Raw genomic sequence first — 21,224 nt, forward strand, 5'->3', positions numbered from 1 at the left:
CATAAGCAATTTCTCATACAGAAACTGGGAAAATAAAGGACTAATGGTCTTATGAGAAGAGCAAAGAGACATTTCTTATTCAACAATACTAGATATTTTTCCATTTACTTACTCCCTATTTTCTTTAGATTACCCTTTAACAAACAAAAACAATTAAGACAATATTTTTGTCCTAAGGAGTCCAGTTTTCCATTAATTAAATCATCTGTATAACAATTTTGAGACTCTCCCACTTATATTTCCTAGAACTTAGAGAATATTTAAGGAATGTAGCTATTTTCTCAAAAAGTCTGAGTTTAGAGAATTTCTTAGGCCTTCCAAATGATGAAGACATTAAGAGTTTATTATTTTTTCCAACTAGAAATGTTTAATGCACTCTCAAAGGTCTTTCAAATGTAGGCATAGATTCCCTCTGGCTAAATTTATTTATTGATATCTATTTAATTTATATACACATGGTAATTGTTTATATATACATTTCTATTTTGTGAGTATATTTATATGTATGTATCTGTGTATTTGCTTCATATTGGAAGAGAACCAGCTGTTATTTTTGTCTGCTAGTGATGCTTCAGGTGCATCAGCTGTTTTAATTCTAGAAGACTGAGTTCGTGAAGGGGATTCTAGCACTGATGGTGGAGAGACTTCAATTCTATGGGAATCTATAACCTGTCTCCACTTCCTTCTAATGTGGCCACTTTTAGAGATGAGCAATCACTTGAAATTTCTGAATACCTGTTGCAAAGAGATGTGTTGAAAAGCCCTAATGTAGGGGGTCCTACTGACCTTCTGATTTTCTAAATGCTGCCTTCATGGTAGGAGTTTATTTTATAATCTGAACTCATAGTTTTCATCAATTCGTTTTGTTAAAAAGATGTATAATGTTATCTGAGCAGATACTAAAGTTATATTACAGTTTGTGCAAGTGGGAGCAGGCGCCGATTACAATGCTCTCTCTATCATGTCTGTTTGGTTTCTCTTGATTCCTCGTTTCTCAACTTTTTTCATGTATATAGTTGTCTCTTGTCCTGTTTTCCATTTTTTTCATAGCCTTTTTTCTTTATGTACCCTATCAATCTCTTAAGATACACAAAGGAGAAACAAGTGAGGAATGGTGAAACGTGGGGAGAAAATTCTTGGAAACTCATTGATCTAGGTGTAAGCATTTGCCTCTATATTTGTAAGGCAAAGGACACACTCTCTGCGGAAGGTTTTGGCATTAGATGGCTCTTTCCAGTTATTTGGTATTATTGAAAGCCCTGTTTCCATATTTATGATTTGGAAATACTGTTCTACTCTGAAACAGTCAGTGATGGACCCATCCAGAGTCCCTGAGGAATTGTGCTATATGCTCTTTCTTTTCCCTCCAATTTGTCTGCATGGGAGGCTTTTTTCCTAAGTGGTGGCAAAATGCTTCTTTCTCCCCACAAGTTTATTCCATATCACACATACATCCCACTCCCAGTAGAACATGGTCAAGAAGAGACTGCATACAGGAAAGGCAGAATGGTGAGTTACTCTAACGGCGGTGAATAGGCACAGTCTTCAGAAGGTATGTATGCATTTTTCTCTTACTGAAAAGTTCCTTTCTGCCAGCCAGGCCAGGCATTGTTGTATGCTAAAAATTCAACCAGGATTCTTTCCCATCTTCTATGATTGTTTCTGATTTTGTCAAGAACAGATTGTGCCTCAGTCTGGGATTAAGGACTATTGCATTATCTGACCTGCACAATTTGTCAATGTGTAATGAAGTACCAGAACCAGGATTGGGAAAGATCAGTGTTCTTTTGTGGCAATCGCTTCTCATCCTTCAAAAATGTTTCTAAGACATCCAGGCTTAGGGTAATATATTTTGAAATTTATTCTATAAACAATGCAGTTGAATTTTTTTATTGTAAAAGATTTTTGAGCCCAAATCATTAAAAGAATCAACTTGCTTGTTCTCTTCTTGGAGAGGAGACCAGAGCTTCTGTGATTGGATGGCTATGTGGATATGTAAGTACATTTTAATAGCAGAATGTGGAGATTATATGGAATTCAGATATACAGGTTGTAACTATGAAGTTGAGATATAAACTTTTAATGAAACCCAACCAAATATATCAAATGCTGGGTTGCTTAAAATTGTTACAATGAATGTCTCTGTAGTCAGTGATTGTTATTTAAAGTATTTGCAGTAACTTCACTTTGGAAACTAGCATCAGAGTCAGTTTTTTCTACCCAAGAAGATCAGCCTTAACTCTTTACATCATAAATTATTATGTATCAACCTTGATCTTTAAAGTTGTAATTTGGTACTCCACAAACATCTTCAAGATGATGTTACCTATCTGATACTCTATGTACCTACCTATGTTAGCAAATTCTTGGTAGCTTCGTGTGCATCAGGAGTTGAGTATTAACCCTCAGTGTCACCAGCAGATTTGAAAAAGGCTCACGCTTAAGATCAGCAAAAGCCATGGGGAAAATTGCAAAGAAAGAAGAAAGAGTAAAGTAACTAGAAGATGAAGAAGGATGAAAGAGAAGGAATATAGAAAAAAGCAGGGATTGCATCTTCTATGAGAGAACACAAAGGCAGTTAGTAATTGCTTTGGGAACATGCATATCAACAGGTGGGCTGTCTTTGACCTAAATAACAGAAATGGGGCATGCATTGTAAGTGGAGTGCCACCAAGGGAATCTGGCCTTTACCCAGTTTTTGGTAATAGTGTATTTTGTAGAGTGTTGCATATGTCTAAAATGTATTCCTTAAAATACTGTCATAAGACCATGCAGATTGGTTAGAGATTCAATCTAATGGCAAAAGCTGTTTTTATTTTTTTTGGCGGGGGGAGCGGGAATGTTTGAGTACTTTCAATTTCCGTGAGCAGTTTCTCAGAACTGCAGATTGATCCTCAATTAATAGAAATGAAAACATCTCAATGTATTATTGCATATCCAAGAATTGAAACTTATTCATTAGGGAAATGGCTAGACTATAATATTTTCCAAAATAAAGTGCTCGGGTCATCATATGTAGAAAAGTTAGTTATATCTGGATGTGACTTGCAAGTTTCTAAAGAAATGTTTGCACTTTAAAGTCTTGCTCACTTCTTCTAGCATTACTTCTATCACTTATAACCTTTGTTTTTTCTTGCCTGTTTCTTGCCTGTTTTTGTGCTAAATTTGGCATTTGCTTGACAATTTCAAGGTTCTGTCACATAGATAGTCTCCATGAGTAGAATTTACATTTAAAAACTGTGTCTCATTTAGTATGAATAGACCTGGATGGTTTTAACTTTATTCCATCCTTCTTTGTGAAGGCATGGTGGGTTGATGGGGGCAGTGGGGTAAATTTCTGGTTCATTCTTATAAAGATAGATGTAAAACTGATATAAGTGGTTGTGAAAGTATGACATAGATTCTCCGTGGCTGGTCACCTTGTGTGAGAGTGATTTCCTTGTATTGGATAGAAAACAAATATCATCTGATTAGAAACTCAAGTATAATTGATTTATTAATTGTCTTACCTAGTTTTAAGACATGACTTTCCACCATTTCATGTAGTGGTAAAATCATAGGGAGTTTCATTAGGTGATGTTTTGGGTTGTCTTAAAACTACAATGGACAAAATCATCCCAGAAGCAATTTTGAGTTCATGTAGGATCCAGTAAGTTCTGTGGAAGGACACACAAGTAACATTCTCCAAAGACAGTCTTCAATTCTGAAAAATTCAAATCAGAGGGGGCTGATTTCCCCAAGAGTGAGCACCACCTGCATCCAACTTAATGACACATTATAGGGGCTACATTTTAAAAACAACGAAAGGAAGGAAAACTTTTAAGGGTTCTTGTAAGGAGATTCCTCTCGGATATTGGGTTCTTATTGGTATTTTAAATCAGGATTGAGAGCTGGAGCAATTTCGGTATGTTGTAGCCCTTGCACCGTCAGGTGAATCCAGAATTCCTTTCCCATATTGAGTGGCAATACCGACCCCACTGGAAACCTATTGTTGAGTTCCTCTCTCCTTCACAGCTGCACACAGTGTTGCACAAACTCCAGCTCACTTGCATATTCCCACACACGTGTGGAAAAGTCATCATTTGGGAGGACTTTTTGAAAATAGCAGCTTTGAACAGCTCACATCTATTCTCACCACCATCATTACCTTTAGGCGTGTTCGTGACAACTATTTTGAGTTGTATCCAATTTTGGAATCTCATTATTGCTGCTGTGCCCTGGAGAAGTGAATGTGGGACCGTCTATGGCATGTGGGTCCGCACATCAAGTTCTTGGATTTATAAATAGGGCGTTTATGTTGGCTTTGTGGGGTGAAGAGAAGGGAATAAATGTGGGTTCTCAGCCCACCTTCAGCGGCCAGCTACCTGCACTACACTGCTCGACGTACACTGTGGGCTACTTGTTGGAGAAATTGCTTGGTTCACACTGACATGTGATAATAGATGTTCTTTACTTGCAACAAATCAATAGCAAGCAGCGGTGGATCGTGCAGACAGTGGCGTGTGAAGCGCCTTTTCAGACAGTTTTCTGCTGGAGTGGCTGTTAAGCTGCACTGTTAGCTATTGATTGGCCTTTTGCTTTTTATTTATTGTGTGGGTTTATTTTTTAACGTAGGTTATTGTATTGATTAAATCTGTTAAAAACACATTTCCCATTCAGGCTTCAGAAAAAGTAAACAATGTACACATTACGTAGTGCACAAACAAGGGGAGAGACGTGCATATGCTAATTCTGTCTCTTGGGTCCATATAGGTACCCTAGCATTATGTTATGAGCCTATCTTGTTATATGTATAGCAATAATTTCCAAGGATATCAGACTACAGTATGTCCCTGTTTTTGATGATGTGTTTACTTCCTACATCTGTTTTTAAGCTTTGCCTATCCAGCAAGTAGTGAGAAGTTCACTATTAAGACATCTCACTTTGTCATTTACTCATTCATTCACTCACCAGACATTTCTTTTTTTTTTTTCCCCCGATCTTTATTGGAGTATAATAGCTTTACATTGTGGTGCCAGTTTCCGCTGTACAACAAAACAAATCAGCTGTTTTTATACATATATCCCCATATCCCCTCCCTCCCAAGCATCCCTCCCACGCTCTCTAAATCCCACCCCTCTAGGTCATCACCCATCATCAGGGTGATCTCCCTGTGATAGGCAGTTGCTTCCCACTAGCTATCTATTTTACATTTGGTAGTATATAAATGTCAATACTACTCTTTCACTTTGTTCCAGCTTCTCCTTCCCCACTTCCCCTTGTCCTCAAGTCTGTTCTCTACCTCTGCGTCTTTATTCTTCCTCTACTACTGAGTTCATCAATACCATTTTTTTTTAATTCCATAAGTATGTGTTAGCATAAGGTATTTGTTCTTCTCTTTCTGACTTACTTCACTCTGTATGACAGACCAGACATTTCTTATTTGCAGATATGATCATGAGTAAGATACATCCTGTTCTTAAAGACATTACAGTAATGGGCGAAGACACGTATGAAAGTGCTTTAATAGAAATATGAAAAGTATATAATGAGAAGGCATAAAGTGGAGTGAGATCAGCTCTCCCTGAGGTTGAGACTCCATCAAGAAGAACTACTGCTTTTCGAAAGGTTTTCATTAACAAATGAGTCTTGAAAAAGTTTTAAGTACTTCCTAAGCAAATATGGTATGAACTAGTGTTGGAAAGGAAAGGTAAAATTCCAGCAAGTGGAAATAAATATACTATAGCCACTGTTAATGTTCTGGCTATTTCCTCCCAGTTGTTTTTTTGTTTGTTTGTTTTTTCCCCAAGCTTTTGCAAATCGCATGGGCATCCTCTTGTACCTGTGAATAAACCCGTGTGCCAACACCTGTCCCTGTCAGAGATCAGGGGAGCTTTTAAAGCCCCCTCCTTTGATTGGGAGTGGGATGGGGCTGTGTAGGGAGGGCACCATCCTTGAGCCAGAGGAGGTTCTAGAAGCCACCAGAGTCAGGAATGGAGCCTGGATGGCCCTTTTTCAGTGGGCTCCAAGGGATCTTGGGGGAAGCATTCCTTCCCTTTGGTGGTTAAGCCCTTTAGAGTTTAGTTCTGAAGAGTGGGTGTTTGCAGGGTGGTGAGCTCTCTGAGACAGATACTGGCTCCTTTCCCTCTTCTCCCCATGGGATAGGCACAGAGCCTGCAGCAGTCAACACGTGTTGAGTGAATAAGTAACTAATTCTCCTTGGGGCCTCCAGCTGGCTGTCACTCCTGCCACAGATCTCAGGGCTCCCATTCTAAGCAGAAGGTCTTCCCCCCTCCCCCACCCCGGCCCCGAGAGACTGCCCTTCAGTGTCTGCCTCTTCTGGCACCAAGTCAGAATAGGGTATTCTGGTATTGTGTGGGTTCAGCTCCATCCCTACCTATTTAGAAAATGCTGTTCTGATTACTAGATTTCTTTCCAGTCTTTATTCTAAACATTTGTATGGTTAGAATTACACTCTGGTTAAGATTTGTGCTCTCGTTGCATAATATGCATTTTCAAAGTATAAGAACCAGTAGGTTTCCTAATTTCCTTTAGTAGAACACACATGATGGTGCCCAGTTCATTGGGGAAGAATCCCCCGTGTTGAATCTCTTGATGGGTCCTGGATATAAGCCTAATAGGGCCAAAATCTTATTTCATCGAACCATTGGTAGACATTTATCTTGGAAATGTAATTGTAATAAACCATATTTTTAAAAGGTTGATGTGTAACATATAACTTATTACATTATAAGAGACTTCATAGCATAATCATTAGGCTAATTAGCTTTAGAATCAAACTACTTTAAATGCCAATTGTAACTCTTACACTGTGAAACTGAATTAGTCACCTAGCTCTTTTGTTACAGCACAAAGAGTGTTAACGGTACTTAATAAATAGGAGTAGTAATAGTTTTTACTACAACTAATAGTATTTGATATTTGTCAAATCCTTTTTATGTTCTTGATGTTCCACTATGACCTTTATAAAGATTTTATCCCTTTAATCATCCCAAAGTCCCTAAGAAATACTATACTACTATTGTCCTGATTCTAACAGTGGGAAAACTGAGGTAACACAGTTAAGAAGTAACTGAGTCAGGACTTGAATCCAGGTGTGTTTGACATGAAAGCTCACATTATCATTAGATTTGCTACTACTTAGTCATTGTTAGAAATAATAATTTCTGCACTAATTACTAGACTAGAGGGCTTAAAATTCCAGGTGACCAAATCTTCTCAGACAACCAAATTACATAAAAATATAGGCTTGGAAAAGAGAAGCTCTGTGTTCTTGGTTGTTAATTTTATCATATTCCAAAAGTCTTTAGTTGCTTCTGTCTTAATACTCACATGAGGCCATTTAGTTAGGACATCTTTAGATATTACAGACTTAGAATATCCCCTCATAACCCCATATATTTATATTTTCATCCTCTGTTGACTATCTTCTGATTTCCTTTTTTTTTTTTTTACTTTATTGTAATTTCCATATATGTCGTATAGCATAGTGGATGAGACAATTGACGTGGAGAGGATGGCTTCTGTTGAAATCTTGACTCTTGTTTAATAGCTGTGTTACCTTGGTATTAATTAATTCCTCTGTGTCTCTAAAATGTAGATATTTATATGCTCTATCTCATAAAAGTATTGTAAAGATAAGCCGAATTCATAGTTGTAAAGTTCAGGGCATGGCATGTACTGTAATAGCCCCTAAAGAACTATTAGCTACTGTTTAATATAATTTTCAGAAAGTTAAAAACATGACTCATACAAATGTAATTTTCATAAAGTTAAAACATAACTCTTATAAACATAGAATGAATGTGTGCCAAATTTATTTAACTCCTTAACGAGGGAAACAACAATATGGTTAAAGTGTGAACAACAAGATCGCAAAAGATTATTTGAAGAACTGGATATTTATAGGCATTAAAAAGAATATTAAAATACAAATTTAGGTTAAATATAAAACTGGCGAGTGTCTCACAGGGTAAAAAGCTCTTAAGTTTTGATGTTATCATTTCAACACTGTATCTCTACTGAACAAAAGTCTACAGGTTAAAGTATCAACTCACAGACTCTGTGCCCCAGTTAATAGTAGATACGTATGTCAAACACAGGTACATTTCCCCATAGAGTTAAGTATTTCTTGTGTGGATGTGTTAAACAATGTCCCTATATGACATTGAAAGGACACATGTCTCTCCTAGGCTTTTTTCTAAGTTTTAGATAATTGTTATTAACAATATTATGCTCTGTTCAATTACAAATCCTTTTTTACCTTGAATCTCTCTCTCATACCATTACTTTTTATTTTTTAACCACTTAACTGTGTGCCAGTCCCTGTGCTGAATTGGTTATATCATTCTGTCATTTACACAACCTGAGAAAAGCAGATATTCTTGTGATCCCTGTTTTCACAGATGAGGAAACTGAGACACGGGGAAGTGAAGTGATTTGCTCGAGGTCACAAAACTATTAGGTGGGGAGACAAAGAGCGTTAGTTACATTTGAGCACACAGACTGGGCTCTTGACCGCCAAGGTCTCCTGAACGCCTCAAGGAAAGTTCTTAATAAACACTCATCGGAACACATAGGGATTTAGATGAACATTAGGCATAGAGATTTACTACTTTTGTTGCGACAATTATACTGTATTTTCTAGTGTTTACACTGTTATGGGGAGAGCAACATTAGGATTGATCTGCTCAGGTAACAAGATCAGAAGTCCCATTAAACAGGTGTCATTTTGCAGGTTTGGTAGGTCTAAGCAGGCAGAGGCTACGTCCAAAGAAGTCAGGGAGGCTGGGAGGAGCAGTCTGGTACCGTAGTCGGCAAGATCCAGACGGTAAGACGATACGAAAGAAGCATTCATGAGTGGGCAGCACCAAAAGTAATGCATGTTATTCCTGGGCCCACAGATATTCAGTGTGGCTGAAAGCACAGGGGATGGCAGTTAAACCCAGAGTCTTCTTAGAATGAGGAAGAAGGTACTGGTGCTCTTGGGAACAGTTTCATAGATGCAGATGGTGGCTAGCTTGCTGCCCATGGGAATCACTCTTGCTTATAAATGCTCCTGATGTCAAGAAGGGGCTACTTTGTACCTAAAATCTGCTGTACCGCTGATATTAATATACACACAGTGTCATCTAGGTTCAGCAAGAGCCAGGACTGCTTGTAGCTTTTGTTTTGCACAACCCTCCATGAAACGAGCTGGGACTCACAGATAGAGCATTTGTTTCTACAGATTCCAGTTGATACTTGAACCTATGGTTCAAGGAGAAATGGTCTCCACAATTCAGGGACCTGTGGCTTGTCAGGGATTATTATGAGTTGTTGCAATCTGTGGCCTCACAAATTTCATTTCCACCATCTTCAGCATGCTGTATTAGTAGACCATTTTTATTGCTTATTTTTAATTACGGCCCATTTATTTCTGGTGTGCTTGGCTAGTTACTCATTGATGGTGATGGCAGTAATCCACTGAGAGCCTGTTGGTTCACAGAGGATAATTTTATATTACCTTGTTAGTCACACACAGGTACTGTTTTAATGTATTTTTCAATATGGACTTATAATTTCCTACATTTATTTCCATTTCCATTTATTAGCATTTACATATAAAGGCAAAAGAAATGCGAACGACTTTATCTTCTCTTGTAAAATAGAGCTAGTAAATATAATTTGGTTCCCTTCCTGTATTTTTTTTCCCTTACCCTTTTTTGGAGGGGTATTTTTTGATTGAGGTAAAATTTACATTCAGCAAAGTGCACAGATCTTAAGTGCATTATGATAAATGTTTATAGCCACATAACCAACACCCCAGTTAAGATAAAGGATGGTTTCATTTTCCCAGAGTGATCCCTCGTGCCTCTTTTAGTCATTCCTTCTCTGTGAGATCACTACTGCTTGGGTTTGAATCAGCATGCATGAGTTTTGTCTGTTCTTGAATATGTATAAATGGGATCTCCCAGTATGGGGTCTTTTATTTCCATTTTCTCTAGCTCCATGGAATGTGTTTAAGATGCATCCGTGTCCCTGTGTATTGTGGCTGCCTTGCTCTCTCCTGATACCCAGCTCCATCTCCTCATCTGTAGGAGTCTTCTGGGCTGCACCTGGAGTTCCCTCCCCATGCCGTGGTGCAGACGTCCTCCCAAGCCCTTTCAGGAATCACTGTCCTCTGCCTGATGTCCAGTGTCTTGCAAGCCACTGTTTCATATGCATGTCCTTTTCTTTGTTGTTTCAGGTCAGTTGTTTCAGATCCAATTAATATTACTTTGTTAAGGTTGGAAGTCCGTGTCAACCTGTTTCTTTTTACTTGACTTCATCTTTAGACTTTGATGTTGGGGAAAGGAGAGGGAGGGATCATATTATAACACACAGTGTGCTGCGATTTAAACCACAACCTATAAGGGGTGATTTAAGGCTTTGCATTAGCCCTGGGACAGCCCTGGTAGTGTAGAATATTCTAGAACCTGTTTTAAAAATTTATTTATTTTTATTTATTTGTTGGTGTGTGTGGGGGGGATATCCTTCAACTCCAGTTATAGGCCTCCTGCAGTCAAAGAACATTCTGTAGCAAAAGAAGCTGCACCAAGCTAGTTAAATACCTTCAAATGTGTCTCCATCAAGTGTTTCTTCATCTGAGTTTCATTTGTAAGGTCTCCATTGCTTTTTCCCTCCAGTCTCTCTGATAACACTTGATTAAGCTCAGTGGGTTCAGGGATTGACTTGGCTCTTGCAGCTAGCCGTTCTTATTTTCTTTACCTAGAATTGCAGTTTGTTTTCTCACCTACCTTTGTCCTGTAGATGTTTGCCACCTGATCCACGTCTCTTGGCCAAATGAAATTAAGAAGTGTTTTCAAACAAAAAATGGGGAGTCTTCAGGAAAGTGGAGTGTTTCTATGCCAGTGAGTGTTTTGGCTGTTGACTGTCCTTATTTTGATCTTTAGATGCTTTCGTGCACTTATTTTTGACGTATGTCTACAAAAAGAATAAAAGGGGGGAACTTGCATTGTTGATGCTTTTTAGTTTTAACTGTTTTTTTTTTAATAATTAAGATTATACAAGCTCACTGTTGAAAATTGGAAAATGCATAAAAGTGCAAGAAAAAACACGCATAATTTTACCAATTATTTACATGACGTTGTTTCAGGCTATGCATGGTGTCAAGCACATAACAGATGTTCAAACTGTATTTGTTGAGTGAATGACTGAGCCTTGCATATTCAGAGTCTGAGTTGTGCAAAAGCCCTAGTGTTCTTTTCATGAGATGAATAGCATTTCTACCAGGGCTGGGTGTTTTCTTGCCAGAAGGAATGCTTTTAGGCATGCAGGAATTATAATGAGCATCCCGATATGCAATTTTCATCTTTGGATGAAAAATGGAAATGTCAAGATGTTTTTATTTCTTTTCTTTCGTGCTCTTATCCCTTCTCACAGAAAGTCTTGCGGTTTCTGGGCGGTTATACGTAGATGCATCTACATATAAGTAGAACAGTGTTGCAGTGGATTGTAGTTTGAGGGAAAGAGCTTATAATCTATATAGGGAAGGAGCCTCTTGGGTCTCAGTTTTTTTCTGTGGCATCTGCTTCCAGAGAGATGTTGTGGTTTATTTCACACGATAAGATTTCTTGTAACACTCTAGTACTCTAGAGGTCTAGTGAGACAGAAGAACTCTTCTGCTTTAATATCATTCATCAATTTCTGCTGAGTTTTATGTTGACCTAAGCTAGTACATAATATATGATTGAAGAACTTAGATGCACTGTATACTGAAAAATGTAAAATGCAAAGGTTTCTTGATTTTTGTACACCCCGGATTTCAAAAGTTATATATCTCTGTGAGAGAATTCATCCAAACCTAGCAGACACTTTGCAACCACTCTCAGGAGTATTGATAGGTAACGAGTGGCCTCTGACTCTGGGCATTGTTTCCTAGTCAATTCACTGGATGCTTTTTGCAATCAGCCCTCAACTAAATATAAAACTGCAGTTTTACCCAGGTATCTTTATATGAGTAAAACCAAATTTGTGTTTACATAAATAAAAATAAGTACCTGTGCATATATACATTTTACAAATCAATACAAATTTCCTTTAGGATTTTTTTTCTAATTGTTCTGAAATAATTTTTCTGTCCAAATGCTTTTGATTCTGTGTCTTAGGGAGCCGCAGCTCGGGTATCTGTCAGCCGTTGAGGATATTTGGCAGGAAGCCTGTTTATCTGAACGGAATACTCAATATTTGAGGTATAATTTTATCTCTGAAAAAGAATTTAGGCAGGGAGACATCATCAGGGATTTATTTTTCCTTAAGAGTAATCTTTCTTTCTCTTCTCCCTACCTGAAACTCCCAGATGGCTCCCTCATGCTGGTGCTCAAGTGTATCATCTAGTTAAAGCTCACATCAGTGACCTGGCCCTGGGAGGCCTTTGGCAAAGGGCCTGCCGTTCAACACCCATCATCATATGTGCCTGTTGTCCCTGACTCATGAAAAATCATGAGAACAGAACAAATGGAAAAGAATGTATTAAAACAAGTGAGTTTAGCCAAACGCTCAATGTTGGTAGAGGCTTTATTCCAATCCCAACACACCACACCAATTTCCAACATCTAACTTATTTAATTTGCATTTGGGTTAATTTAGCATGTTTTCCTATTATATACTGTTTAATGAACAATAAACACAGCTATAACCAAATCTCACAGCTATTTCCCAGTGTGGGGTAACATTTTGCATTTAGTTATATTTGGTTTCCTAGGTAATATTTGATTGAGGCTGTATTTCCTAAAGCTGCATTGCTTGTCACATGGAATGTTTTGGTGGCAGATTCATCAGGCATAGAGCAAGGCAGGGAGGAGTGTTATGTTGAAATTCTTTTGAAGCCATAGTGGTGAAGATCACCTGGAGAACATAGAGTGTGTTACAGGTAATTCCCTGGCTGCTTCCCTTGCCAGGCTTTGAGCTCCCCATTGTTGGCCTCCCTGTTTTTTTTTAAATTTATTTTTTATTTTTATTTTTTTAAAATTATTATTATGTATTTATTTATTTTGGCTGCATTGGGTCTTCGTTGCTGCATGCAGACTTTCTCTAGTTGTGGTGGGGGGCGGGGCACTCTTTCATTGTGGAGCACAGGCTTCTCATTGCGGTGGCTTCTCTTGTGCAGAGCACGGGCTCTAGGCGCACAGGCTTCAGTAGTTGTGGTGCACAGGCTTAGCTGCTTCGCAGCATGTGGGATCTTCCTGGATCAGGGCTCGAACCAATATCCCCTGCATTGGCAGGTGGATTCTTAACCACTGTACCACCAGGGAAGCCCCCTAGCTGCTTTTATTTCTGAAATCTATCCTACGTACCAGCTCCAGATTTATCTTCCCAGGACACCATTTTTGTCTTATCACTCTTCTGCTCACCAAGCTTCGTGGCCCCCTCTTGACATAATTTAAACCCTACACTTGGTTATCAAAGTCTTCAATAATCTGCTTTTTAAAATCTGTCCCTTGGACCAGTGTTTCTTTAATATTCACGGCTCACTATGCCCTCTAATAAGGCCAGTGTCCTCACTGGCACTAGCATATTCTATGGCCATTGTGCCCTTGCCACTCTCATTCCTCCCTTTTGAGGAACTTCCCTCCTCTTGACCTGGCTTTTCAAATCCTATACAATTTGTAGGGCCCAGCCCAAGTCTCACCTATTCCTTGTGTTTTCTCTGACCACTTTAGTCCATATTGATCACTTCTTCAGAATCCTGCTGCATTTATTGATATATTCAGAACTGAGAGACAGCATGACTCAGCAGATAAAGGAGATGAATACGGTCTTGAGAGTGAGTAGGGGGTTCAAATCCTGTTCCTTTCCTTCCTAACTGGGTGGCCTTCGGCAATTAATGGAACACAACCTCACAACATACACCTTGTAAAAGTCCCAGTTTTGTTAATAGGGTTAGAAATAAAAGATGTAAAGCAGAGCATTGGACTTAATGAAACAGTTTTTGTAAAGTGCAAGGTAGCTGCTTAAGTTAAAAACATGAACCTTCCTTTAAAGCAAAATGTCACCGATGAATAAAACAAGTAGAATTTTGAATAGATTAAGGACCCTTCTGTTGTGTGTTCATCCTAGAGAACCAATTTGCCTGTGGTGGTGACTATAATTCCCTCTAGAGTTGATGGTAACTGTGTGTTGAGTGGATGTGGGTAGAAGGGTTACTAGGATTAGATTATTCAAATAGCAGGGATGTTCTGTCTATTCTAATTTTAAATTTGAACATATCCCTGATTTGGGGTCTGTACAATTCAACCAAAAACCTAAGTAAGTTTCAAAGAACCTACTACCTTTCCTGTAAATATCAGGACTTTTTAAGGCGATACTTGCACAGGCTTCTAAGAGCATGCTGAAGCATTCTGGGACGTCCAGTAACCTCAGGTCCTACTTTTGGTTCTTTCCTAGAATATGGAAGAATTACTACCCAGGGTGAATCTTTGGTTCTTATCACTGAGGGGAGAAAACTACAATCTCTGCAGCCTCTGTCATTATTGGAATCTCAATATATAATCTTAACTTTGTAGATATTTACTCATTTTGACATCCACTCATCTGCGATAGTAAAGTATAACCTAATTTAGGGTTCATGATGGACTATTCACAGTAGATGACTTTATGGTGCTCTCTCCCCAATTCAAAACTCTTTGAGCCTGAGGCTCTAAGGTCAGGCCAGGCCGAGTTTGACAATGACCTGCTTTAACTTTGAACACAAGGCCAGGTAGTGGAAGATCCACATCCAACCTCTCATTCCCTATTCGTTCTTGACAGAAAAAACCCAGAAACCTACAGAGTCCTGGTTTATCATCTGAGTGGCTTAATGTGCTAATTATTGCCTGCCGTGGGAAGATGGCTGGGTATTGACCTCCAGTGGAGTTTAACTGAACGAGAAGTCATATCTCAGTCCCATGGTGATATTTATCCAGTCACCCAGGGGTCCTCCATAATGGACTCAGCTGTGAGTGCTAGGAGATTAGACCAAAATCTTAATCATGGTGATTTTGATAATCAGTTCCAATGAGCAGGACGCCATTTGCCCTTTGGAGCCTATGAAGGTGGTAGTATTTGAGGAAAGGAAATATAAGTGTGACTGCTTAGTGTCTGGGAGGAAGATGGGTGGAGAGGAAACCCAAAAGATAAATTTCGGTCATCTTAAGAACTGGCACTAATGAGAATAATTATGTGGAGAATTTGTACTTCCAGATTCTAGTTGTTCCTGAGAACATGGTTCTTAAAACTCACGTGTTCAGGGGGTTTTAAGAATTTGGTGAGAATATTTAGATGATGGAGATTTAAATTCTTTTTAAAGTGTACCAACATGGAAATGATTTTTCTCTTTATATTCAGTCTATTAGTTAGAGGAAAATGTGATTTATTTACTTCTCAGCCTTTGCATTGTAGAAATGTGTTTATAGAAATAGTGTTTATTTCTAATGACAAATATTTGATGCTAAGTAAGTAGTAGACCACAAATGATTAAGTAATTGCTACCACATGAGCACTCCATTGTTTTATATGTATTTACCTAATGTGAACAAATTCTCTTACAGTTTCAACATCTGTGCCTTAACTAAAATCTGGATATACTGCATTGATATAACATCCCTTGAAGTCCCCTTAGGTGGAGACTAATTTCTTCAGTCGTTTTATTCCTGCAATCAGGGCATAGTTCACCGTTATTTTTCCAGGATATCTCTTCTTTTAAGGTCCACATATGCCTTTAATGCCATTTTCTCGTGTCCTCATCATCAGCATCTCCTGACCTTCAGGATGTGAAAAACAATCTGAACTGAGTTCCTTGCTCACAGCCTTCATCTTACTGCATCCTTTGGGTTAACCTTTGTGACTTCAGTTTTCATGTTATGATTTTCCTAATAACCTGACTTCTTCAAAAGCCTGGCTACCTGGCAGAGAGAATTTCTTTTGCTGTTACCACTTGCTAGGTTTTCACCTCTCTCTGACCTTGGCCTCCTGACTCTACCTTCTACCCTCCATAGTGTCAAAGGTTTCACTTACCTTTGTACACCTGGAGCTCCTAGTCAGTAATGTGAATGACATTCCCACCAATACTCTGGAACCCTTGCCACACTACCCAAATTTCAAGTAAACCCCTCTGCTTGGTTTCTTGGCTGCTGCCTTATGACTTAGGGAACGTCAGGCACATGGCAGTTGGTTCCACTGCAAATCCATATCCTCTTATTCTTAGCAATGCCCTCAGTGTGTTCCTTTTTGTGGCCACCCAAGCTTTTGACCCTAAATTCTGACCATTCTGTCTTCTCTCCAATGATATCCTATTCTCTACTTCGCTAGTTAGCATTCACCCAGTAGGAGCTATTTGTAAGTTTTTCTTCATATTTCTTCGTAAACTTTGCTGTGTATGTTTGAACACCTCAAATCTCTGTAGCATGACAATTAAGACTTCCCAGGATTTTTCTTCAAACATCATTTTCCATTTCAGGTCTTCTAGGACTCACTTTCATAAACCTAAGTACTGGTGAGAAAACCGTCTTCTCCAAATGTGCCCTAAACTCTCCTTATCTGTTTGGCTTACCCTCCTTAATTTATTCATCTGTGTATGTTGAATGGGGCCTTGTACTGAATGAATATTTGTACAGAATTTCCATGTTTATACAGCATGCTCACCTATGTATGTTTTTTTTTTTCCTTCTAATTTGGATCCAGACTGTGTGATTATCTTTCCTTGCACAGTGCTTAGCATAGTGCCAGCCACTGAAAAAGAGGTTTCCTTGCTCCTTTCTTTTCACTAAATATGTCTTCATTATAGTGCCTATCACACACGTATTTGTTAATTATTTTGGCTCACTTGTTAACTGTGAATTCTATAGGATAGGTGCCATGCCTTACTTATCTTTCTGTTCTCATTATTTTATGTGAACTGAGTATTTTATATAATCTGAACCTGGCAGATTATAGATGTTCAATACATTTTTGGTGAGTATAGGAAACACCGGATACCAACTGATGATTAACCAGCAGCTTCTTTGGAAGGATATGAAGCGGTTTAAACTGCTGGAACGGGCCATGCAAGGCACAAAACTATTGATTTATAAATTACATTCATTATTATTAGTTGACAAATAGTCTATTTCTAAGTAAATATCTCATTTATTTCTTGTTTTATATATAAAAAATAAGGTTCAAAAGAAAGTATTGACTTTTCCAAGATCACACAGCTAATGAGTAGCAGAGTGCAAGAACCAGGACTCCTGACTGTTGATTCTCTAGCCAGTGATCCTAAGTCAGTGTTTTCTAAGCAGTGTTTTGTGTAATATCATGTCCCACTGGTTCTCACTCTCCTTTACGTAGGTTGACTAGACTGAAGTAAAAGGCCAGGGAATAGAGGGCAGGGATGCAGAGATTACTGTGTAGTATCCTAAAGAGTAAAATCAACTTAATATGCATGCTGTTACTCCCTGTCCCTTGCAAGAAAATAATTTTGTTCTTGTAGATGACTTCATATTTAAGCATTTCCTCTACTCTTTTATTTTTCTAAACTTCGCTAAAAACTAAACTCATTTCAAGTGGCCTCCATAACTAGTGTATCTAGATATACCTCCTCCCCCCCTTTTTTTATAGCAGAGTCCAATGTATTCCTTTCTTTTTTTGTTAGAGTCTTCACCCAGTTCTGCTCAGGTTCAGTGTTACATAGAAAAACAAGGTGAGCAAGGGTGGGGGGGGGGGGTGGGAGAGGTCAGGGATCCTTTGGGAAGTAGAAAATTTGGAATAGAGGGAGGGTGAAGGATGTGTGACAGGCGGCCTGGATGAGGTCTGATCACAGGCTCCTGGAGGCAGCAAATTTTGGAGGAAGAGGACCTGTGGAAGTTTTTGAGCAAATTGTGATATGGGCAAAGCTATGTCTTAGAAAGAGAGCCCCGGCAGAGTGTGAGGGGTGAGATGAAAGAAGGTAGTAAGGCCCATGTACGTAAGGTATCACATCCATTTGTTTACCGCTAAAATAATCAGACCTTCAAGCAGAATCTGATACACAGTGGGGATTTGATGAATATTTTTTGGAAGAACTAGTGAAAGCAAGAAGGCCATTAGGAGGCTTTTGTAATAGCTGAGGTGCATGGCAAAGTGGCATGAACTAGTGTTGGCAGTGAGAATTTTAGGGTTAGCCTCAACTGAAAAATAGAATATAAGCTACGTGGAGGCAGGAACAACCAATTGTCATATTCAAAGAATTGGTAAAGTGGCAAGGATTTAAGAAATCTACTCCATTTGTAATCTTACAAGCTTTAATTATTATTCCTTTTAGCTTTAACTTTGTTATTTACAACTAAAGATTTTTTTTTTAAGTTAAGAAAAATTCACTTCTCGTATTAAAACCTCTTTCTCTGTTACTCAAACAGTGCATGGTATTTCAGACATACTTTGGTTTAAAAATTGTTAGATCATATTTATTGTATGATTTGTAATGGAATGAACTGTTATGGCGTCTCTGATTAAATTATAATTTCAATAGCCTTGATTGTGTATGGCTAGGAACAAGTTCATTCCAAGGTCATTTCTCCCCTGATGCAGGCTGAATTGCAGTCAGCGGAGTTCTGCTCCTGTGCCCAGGCTCCAGGTTTCTCACTGATAGAAATACCAGAGGGTTCTGACTCTTTGGCCCTCAGAATCCTCCCCAGCCTCCCTGTTGCTAAACTGAAATGCTTGAAGCATTCAAAACTTATTTCCTGCCTCAATTTGAAACGTGTGCAATTTTTCATTTTTAAAAAGAACACATTCTGAACATTTAGAGCGTTGAGAAACCTCCCCTGCAACAGCAAAATCTTTTGATACTTTTTTTTTAATCTTACAGAATTCTGGTAAAAAAAATTCATGTAGCAAAGGTGCATCAAAAAATTCATGAGATGCATCAAAAAATTAGGCCCCCCCTCCACACTTTTTTTTTTTTTTTTGGCACCATTTGGCGTGAGAGTTATCAAGGCGTCTGTAATGCACACATGTATTCTAACAAATTTGCTCAGGCCGTGCACGTGGAAACATGGAGCCCCATTTCTTCACTACCTAGTTGCTTCATTTATTGTTCCCAGCTGATTGTCTTTTGTTTCAACTGTCAGTGTTGAAGAGAATCCTTGAAGTGTGAGGTTGGGTAAATTCAGCCATGTTACATGCCAGGGATTGTTTCTCAAAAGAAAGTTTTTTTGTTGATGTTGTTTTTGGTTTTTTTTTAAGGACAACAGAAAACAAAGCAATTGTGTTGATGATAGGATTAGGGGGGAGAAACTGATAAATCATAGTCATATACCCCCCTGAGGAGGTGGGTGCAAGGTCAGCTACTATTTGCCTCTGTCTTAATCCTATGATTTTCTGGTTCTTTGGCTGAGAAAGTTTAAGCTCTATCAAGTAGCTAAAGCAGGACAACCCAAGGTTACTCATATTCTCTGTGATTTTATTTTACCTTTTGAGAAATAAACCCTATCACTGCCTTGTAAATTATTCAGGTATCCACAGCAGAAAGGGTTAGTCAATCTTTGAGGGGCTCAAGGTGGAAACTGTCTCCCTTTGAGAAATTAGAAAATCATTCCTAAGAATCAACACTGTTACACCTTATCGCCTAAAACTACATTAGGTAATGTAGCAGCATATGATTCTTTTTTAAAGCCCAATTTAATTTTGAAATTATGAAAACTTTCAAGAGTATGGAAAATAGCAGAAAATATTCAAAACCCTTGTACCCACCATGCTTATTTTAAAATGTTAGCTTTTTACCATAATTGCTGAAGATTGTAATTTACTTTTTCACTTATTCTTTAAATACTTTTCATGATTTTCTTAATTGTGGAACACATGCAAATAATATGTTAATACATGTAAAGTATAAAAACAACAAAATAAATGCTCACGCACCTACCACCCAAGTTAAGAATTGTAGATCCATTGTCTTAAAAAAGCTCACAATTACTGTGAGTTTACCAGTTCAGACTTCCTTGCCCCCTTAAAAATGATGCACAAAAGGAAACTCCTGGGGTTTGGATTCTGATGTCTGCAATGAATCTGAAAATTTTCTTATTGGTCTTTAAATTAAGTGGTATGAGAATGATATTTGCTGGAAAGAGATTTGAGGACCTAACCATTACTGTCCTATCCTGTTAGGGCCTCTTCTGTTCCCTCATTGGTCCTCCCTGGTTGTTTCTGGGAAAGCACTCTTCTCTATACATGTTAAAATACTTATTAAGTATGAATGTTTTAAGTGCTTATCAAGTATTGGTTCATGCTGGTTCTTCATAAGAATGAGGGGAAAATCATCAATATTTGAAATGGCACCATTCTTTTTTTTTAAGAACTTTTATTGAGATATAATTGACATATAATAAACTGCATATATTTAAAGTGTACAATTTGATTTTTTTTCTTAATAGTAAAATATATATGGCAATTGCAATCTCTCAATTCATAACCCTGCCACCCCCCGCTCTCCCCCCCGGTGTCCATGTGTTCTCTACATCTGTGTCTCTGTTTCTTCCTTGCAAACCCGTTGATCTGTACCATTTTTCTAGATTCCACATATGTGCGTTAATATATGATATTTATTTTTCTCTTTCTGACTCACTTCACTCTGTATGACAGTCTCTAGGTCCATCCATGTCTCTACAAATGTCTCAATTTTGTTCCTTTTTATGGCTGAGTGATATTCCATTGTATATATGTACCACATCTTCTTTATCCATTCGCCTGTTCATGGACATTTAGGTTGCTTCCATGACCTGGCTGCAATGAACACTGCAGTGCAATGAACATTGGGGTGCATGTGTCTTTTTGAATTATGGTGTTCTCTGGGTGTATGCCCAGTAGTGGGATTGCTGGGTCATATGGTAATTCCATTTTAGTGTTTTAAGGAACCTCCATACTGTTCTCCATAGTCGCTGCATCAATTTACATTCCCACCAACAGTGCAGGAGGGTTCCCTTTTCTCCACACCCTCTGCAGCATTTATTGTTTGTAGATATTCTGATGATGCCCATTCTAACCAGTGTGAGGTGATACCTCATTGTAGTTTTGATTTGCATTTCTCTAATAATTAGTGATGTTGAGCAGCTTTTCATGTGCCTCTTGGCCATCTGTATGTCTTCTTTGGAGAAGTGGAAATGGCACCATTCTTAGTGATATTGGTTTTGAGAGCCGCATGGACAGAAAAAATAGATCCCAGAAAAAAGAAATAGGAATCTCACACGCA

General features: G+C 38.4%; 1 protein-coding gene across 6 annotated transcripts in view; it reads left to right on the plus strand.

The window, feature by feature from the left end:
- The window catches only part of NRXN3 (neurexin 3), a 1,504,067-nt gene that overhangs the window by 711,865 nt on the left and 770,978 nt on the right, over positions 1–21,224 (plus strand). The window lies entirely within an intron of this gene.

Source organism: Hippopotamus amphibius, chromosome 4 (assembly GCF_030028045.1).
Source record: "Hippopotamus amphibius kiboko isolate mHipAmp2 chromosome 4, mHipAmp2.hap2, whole genome shotgun sequence".
NCBI lineage: Eukaryota > Metazoa > Chordata > Mammalia > Artiodactyla > Hippopotamidae > Hippopotamus > Hippopotamus amphibius.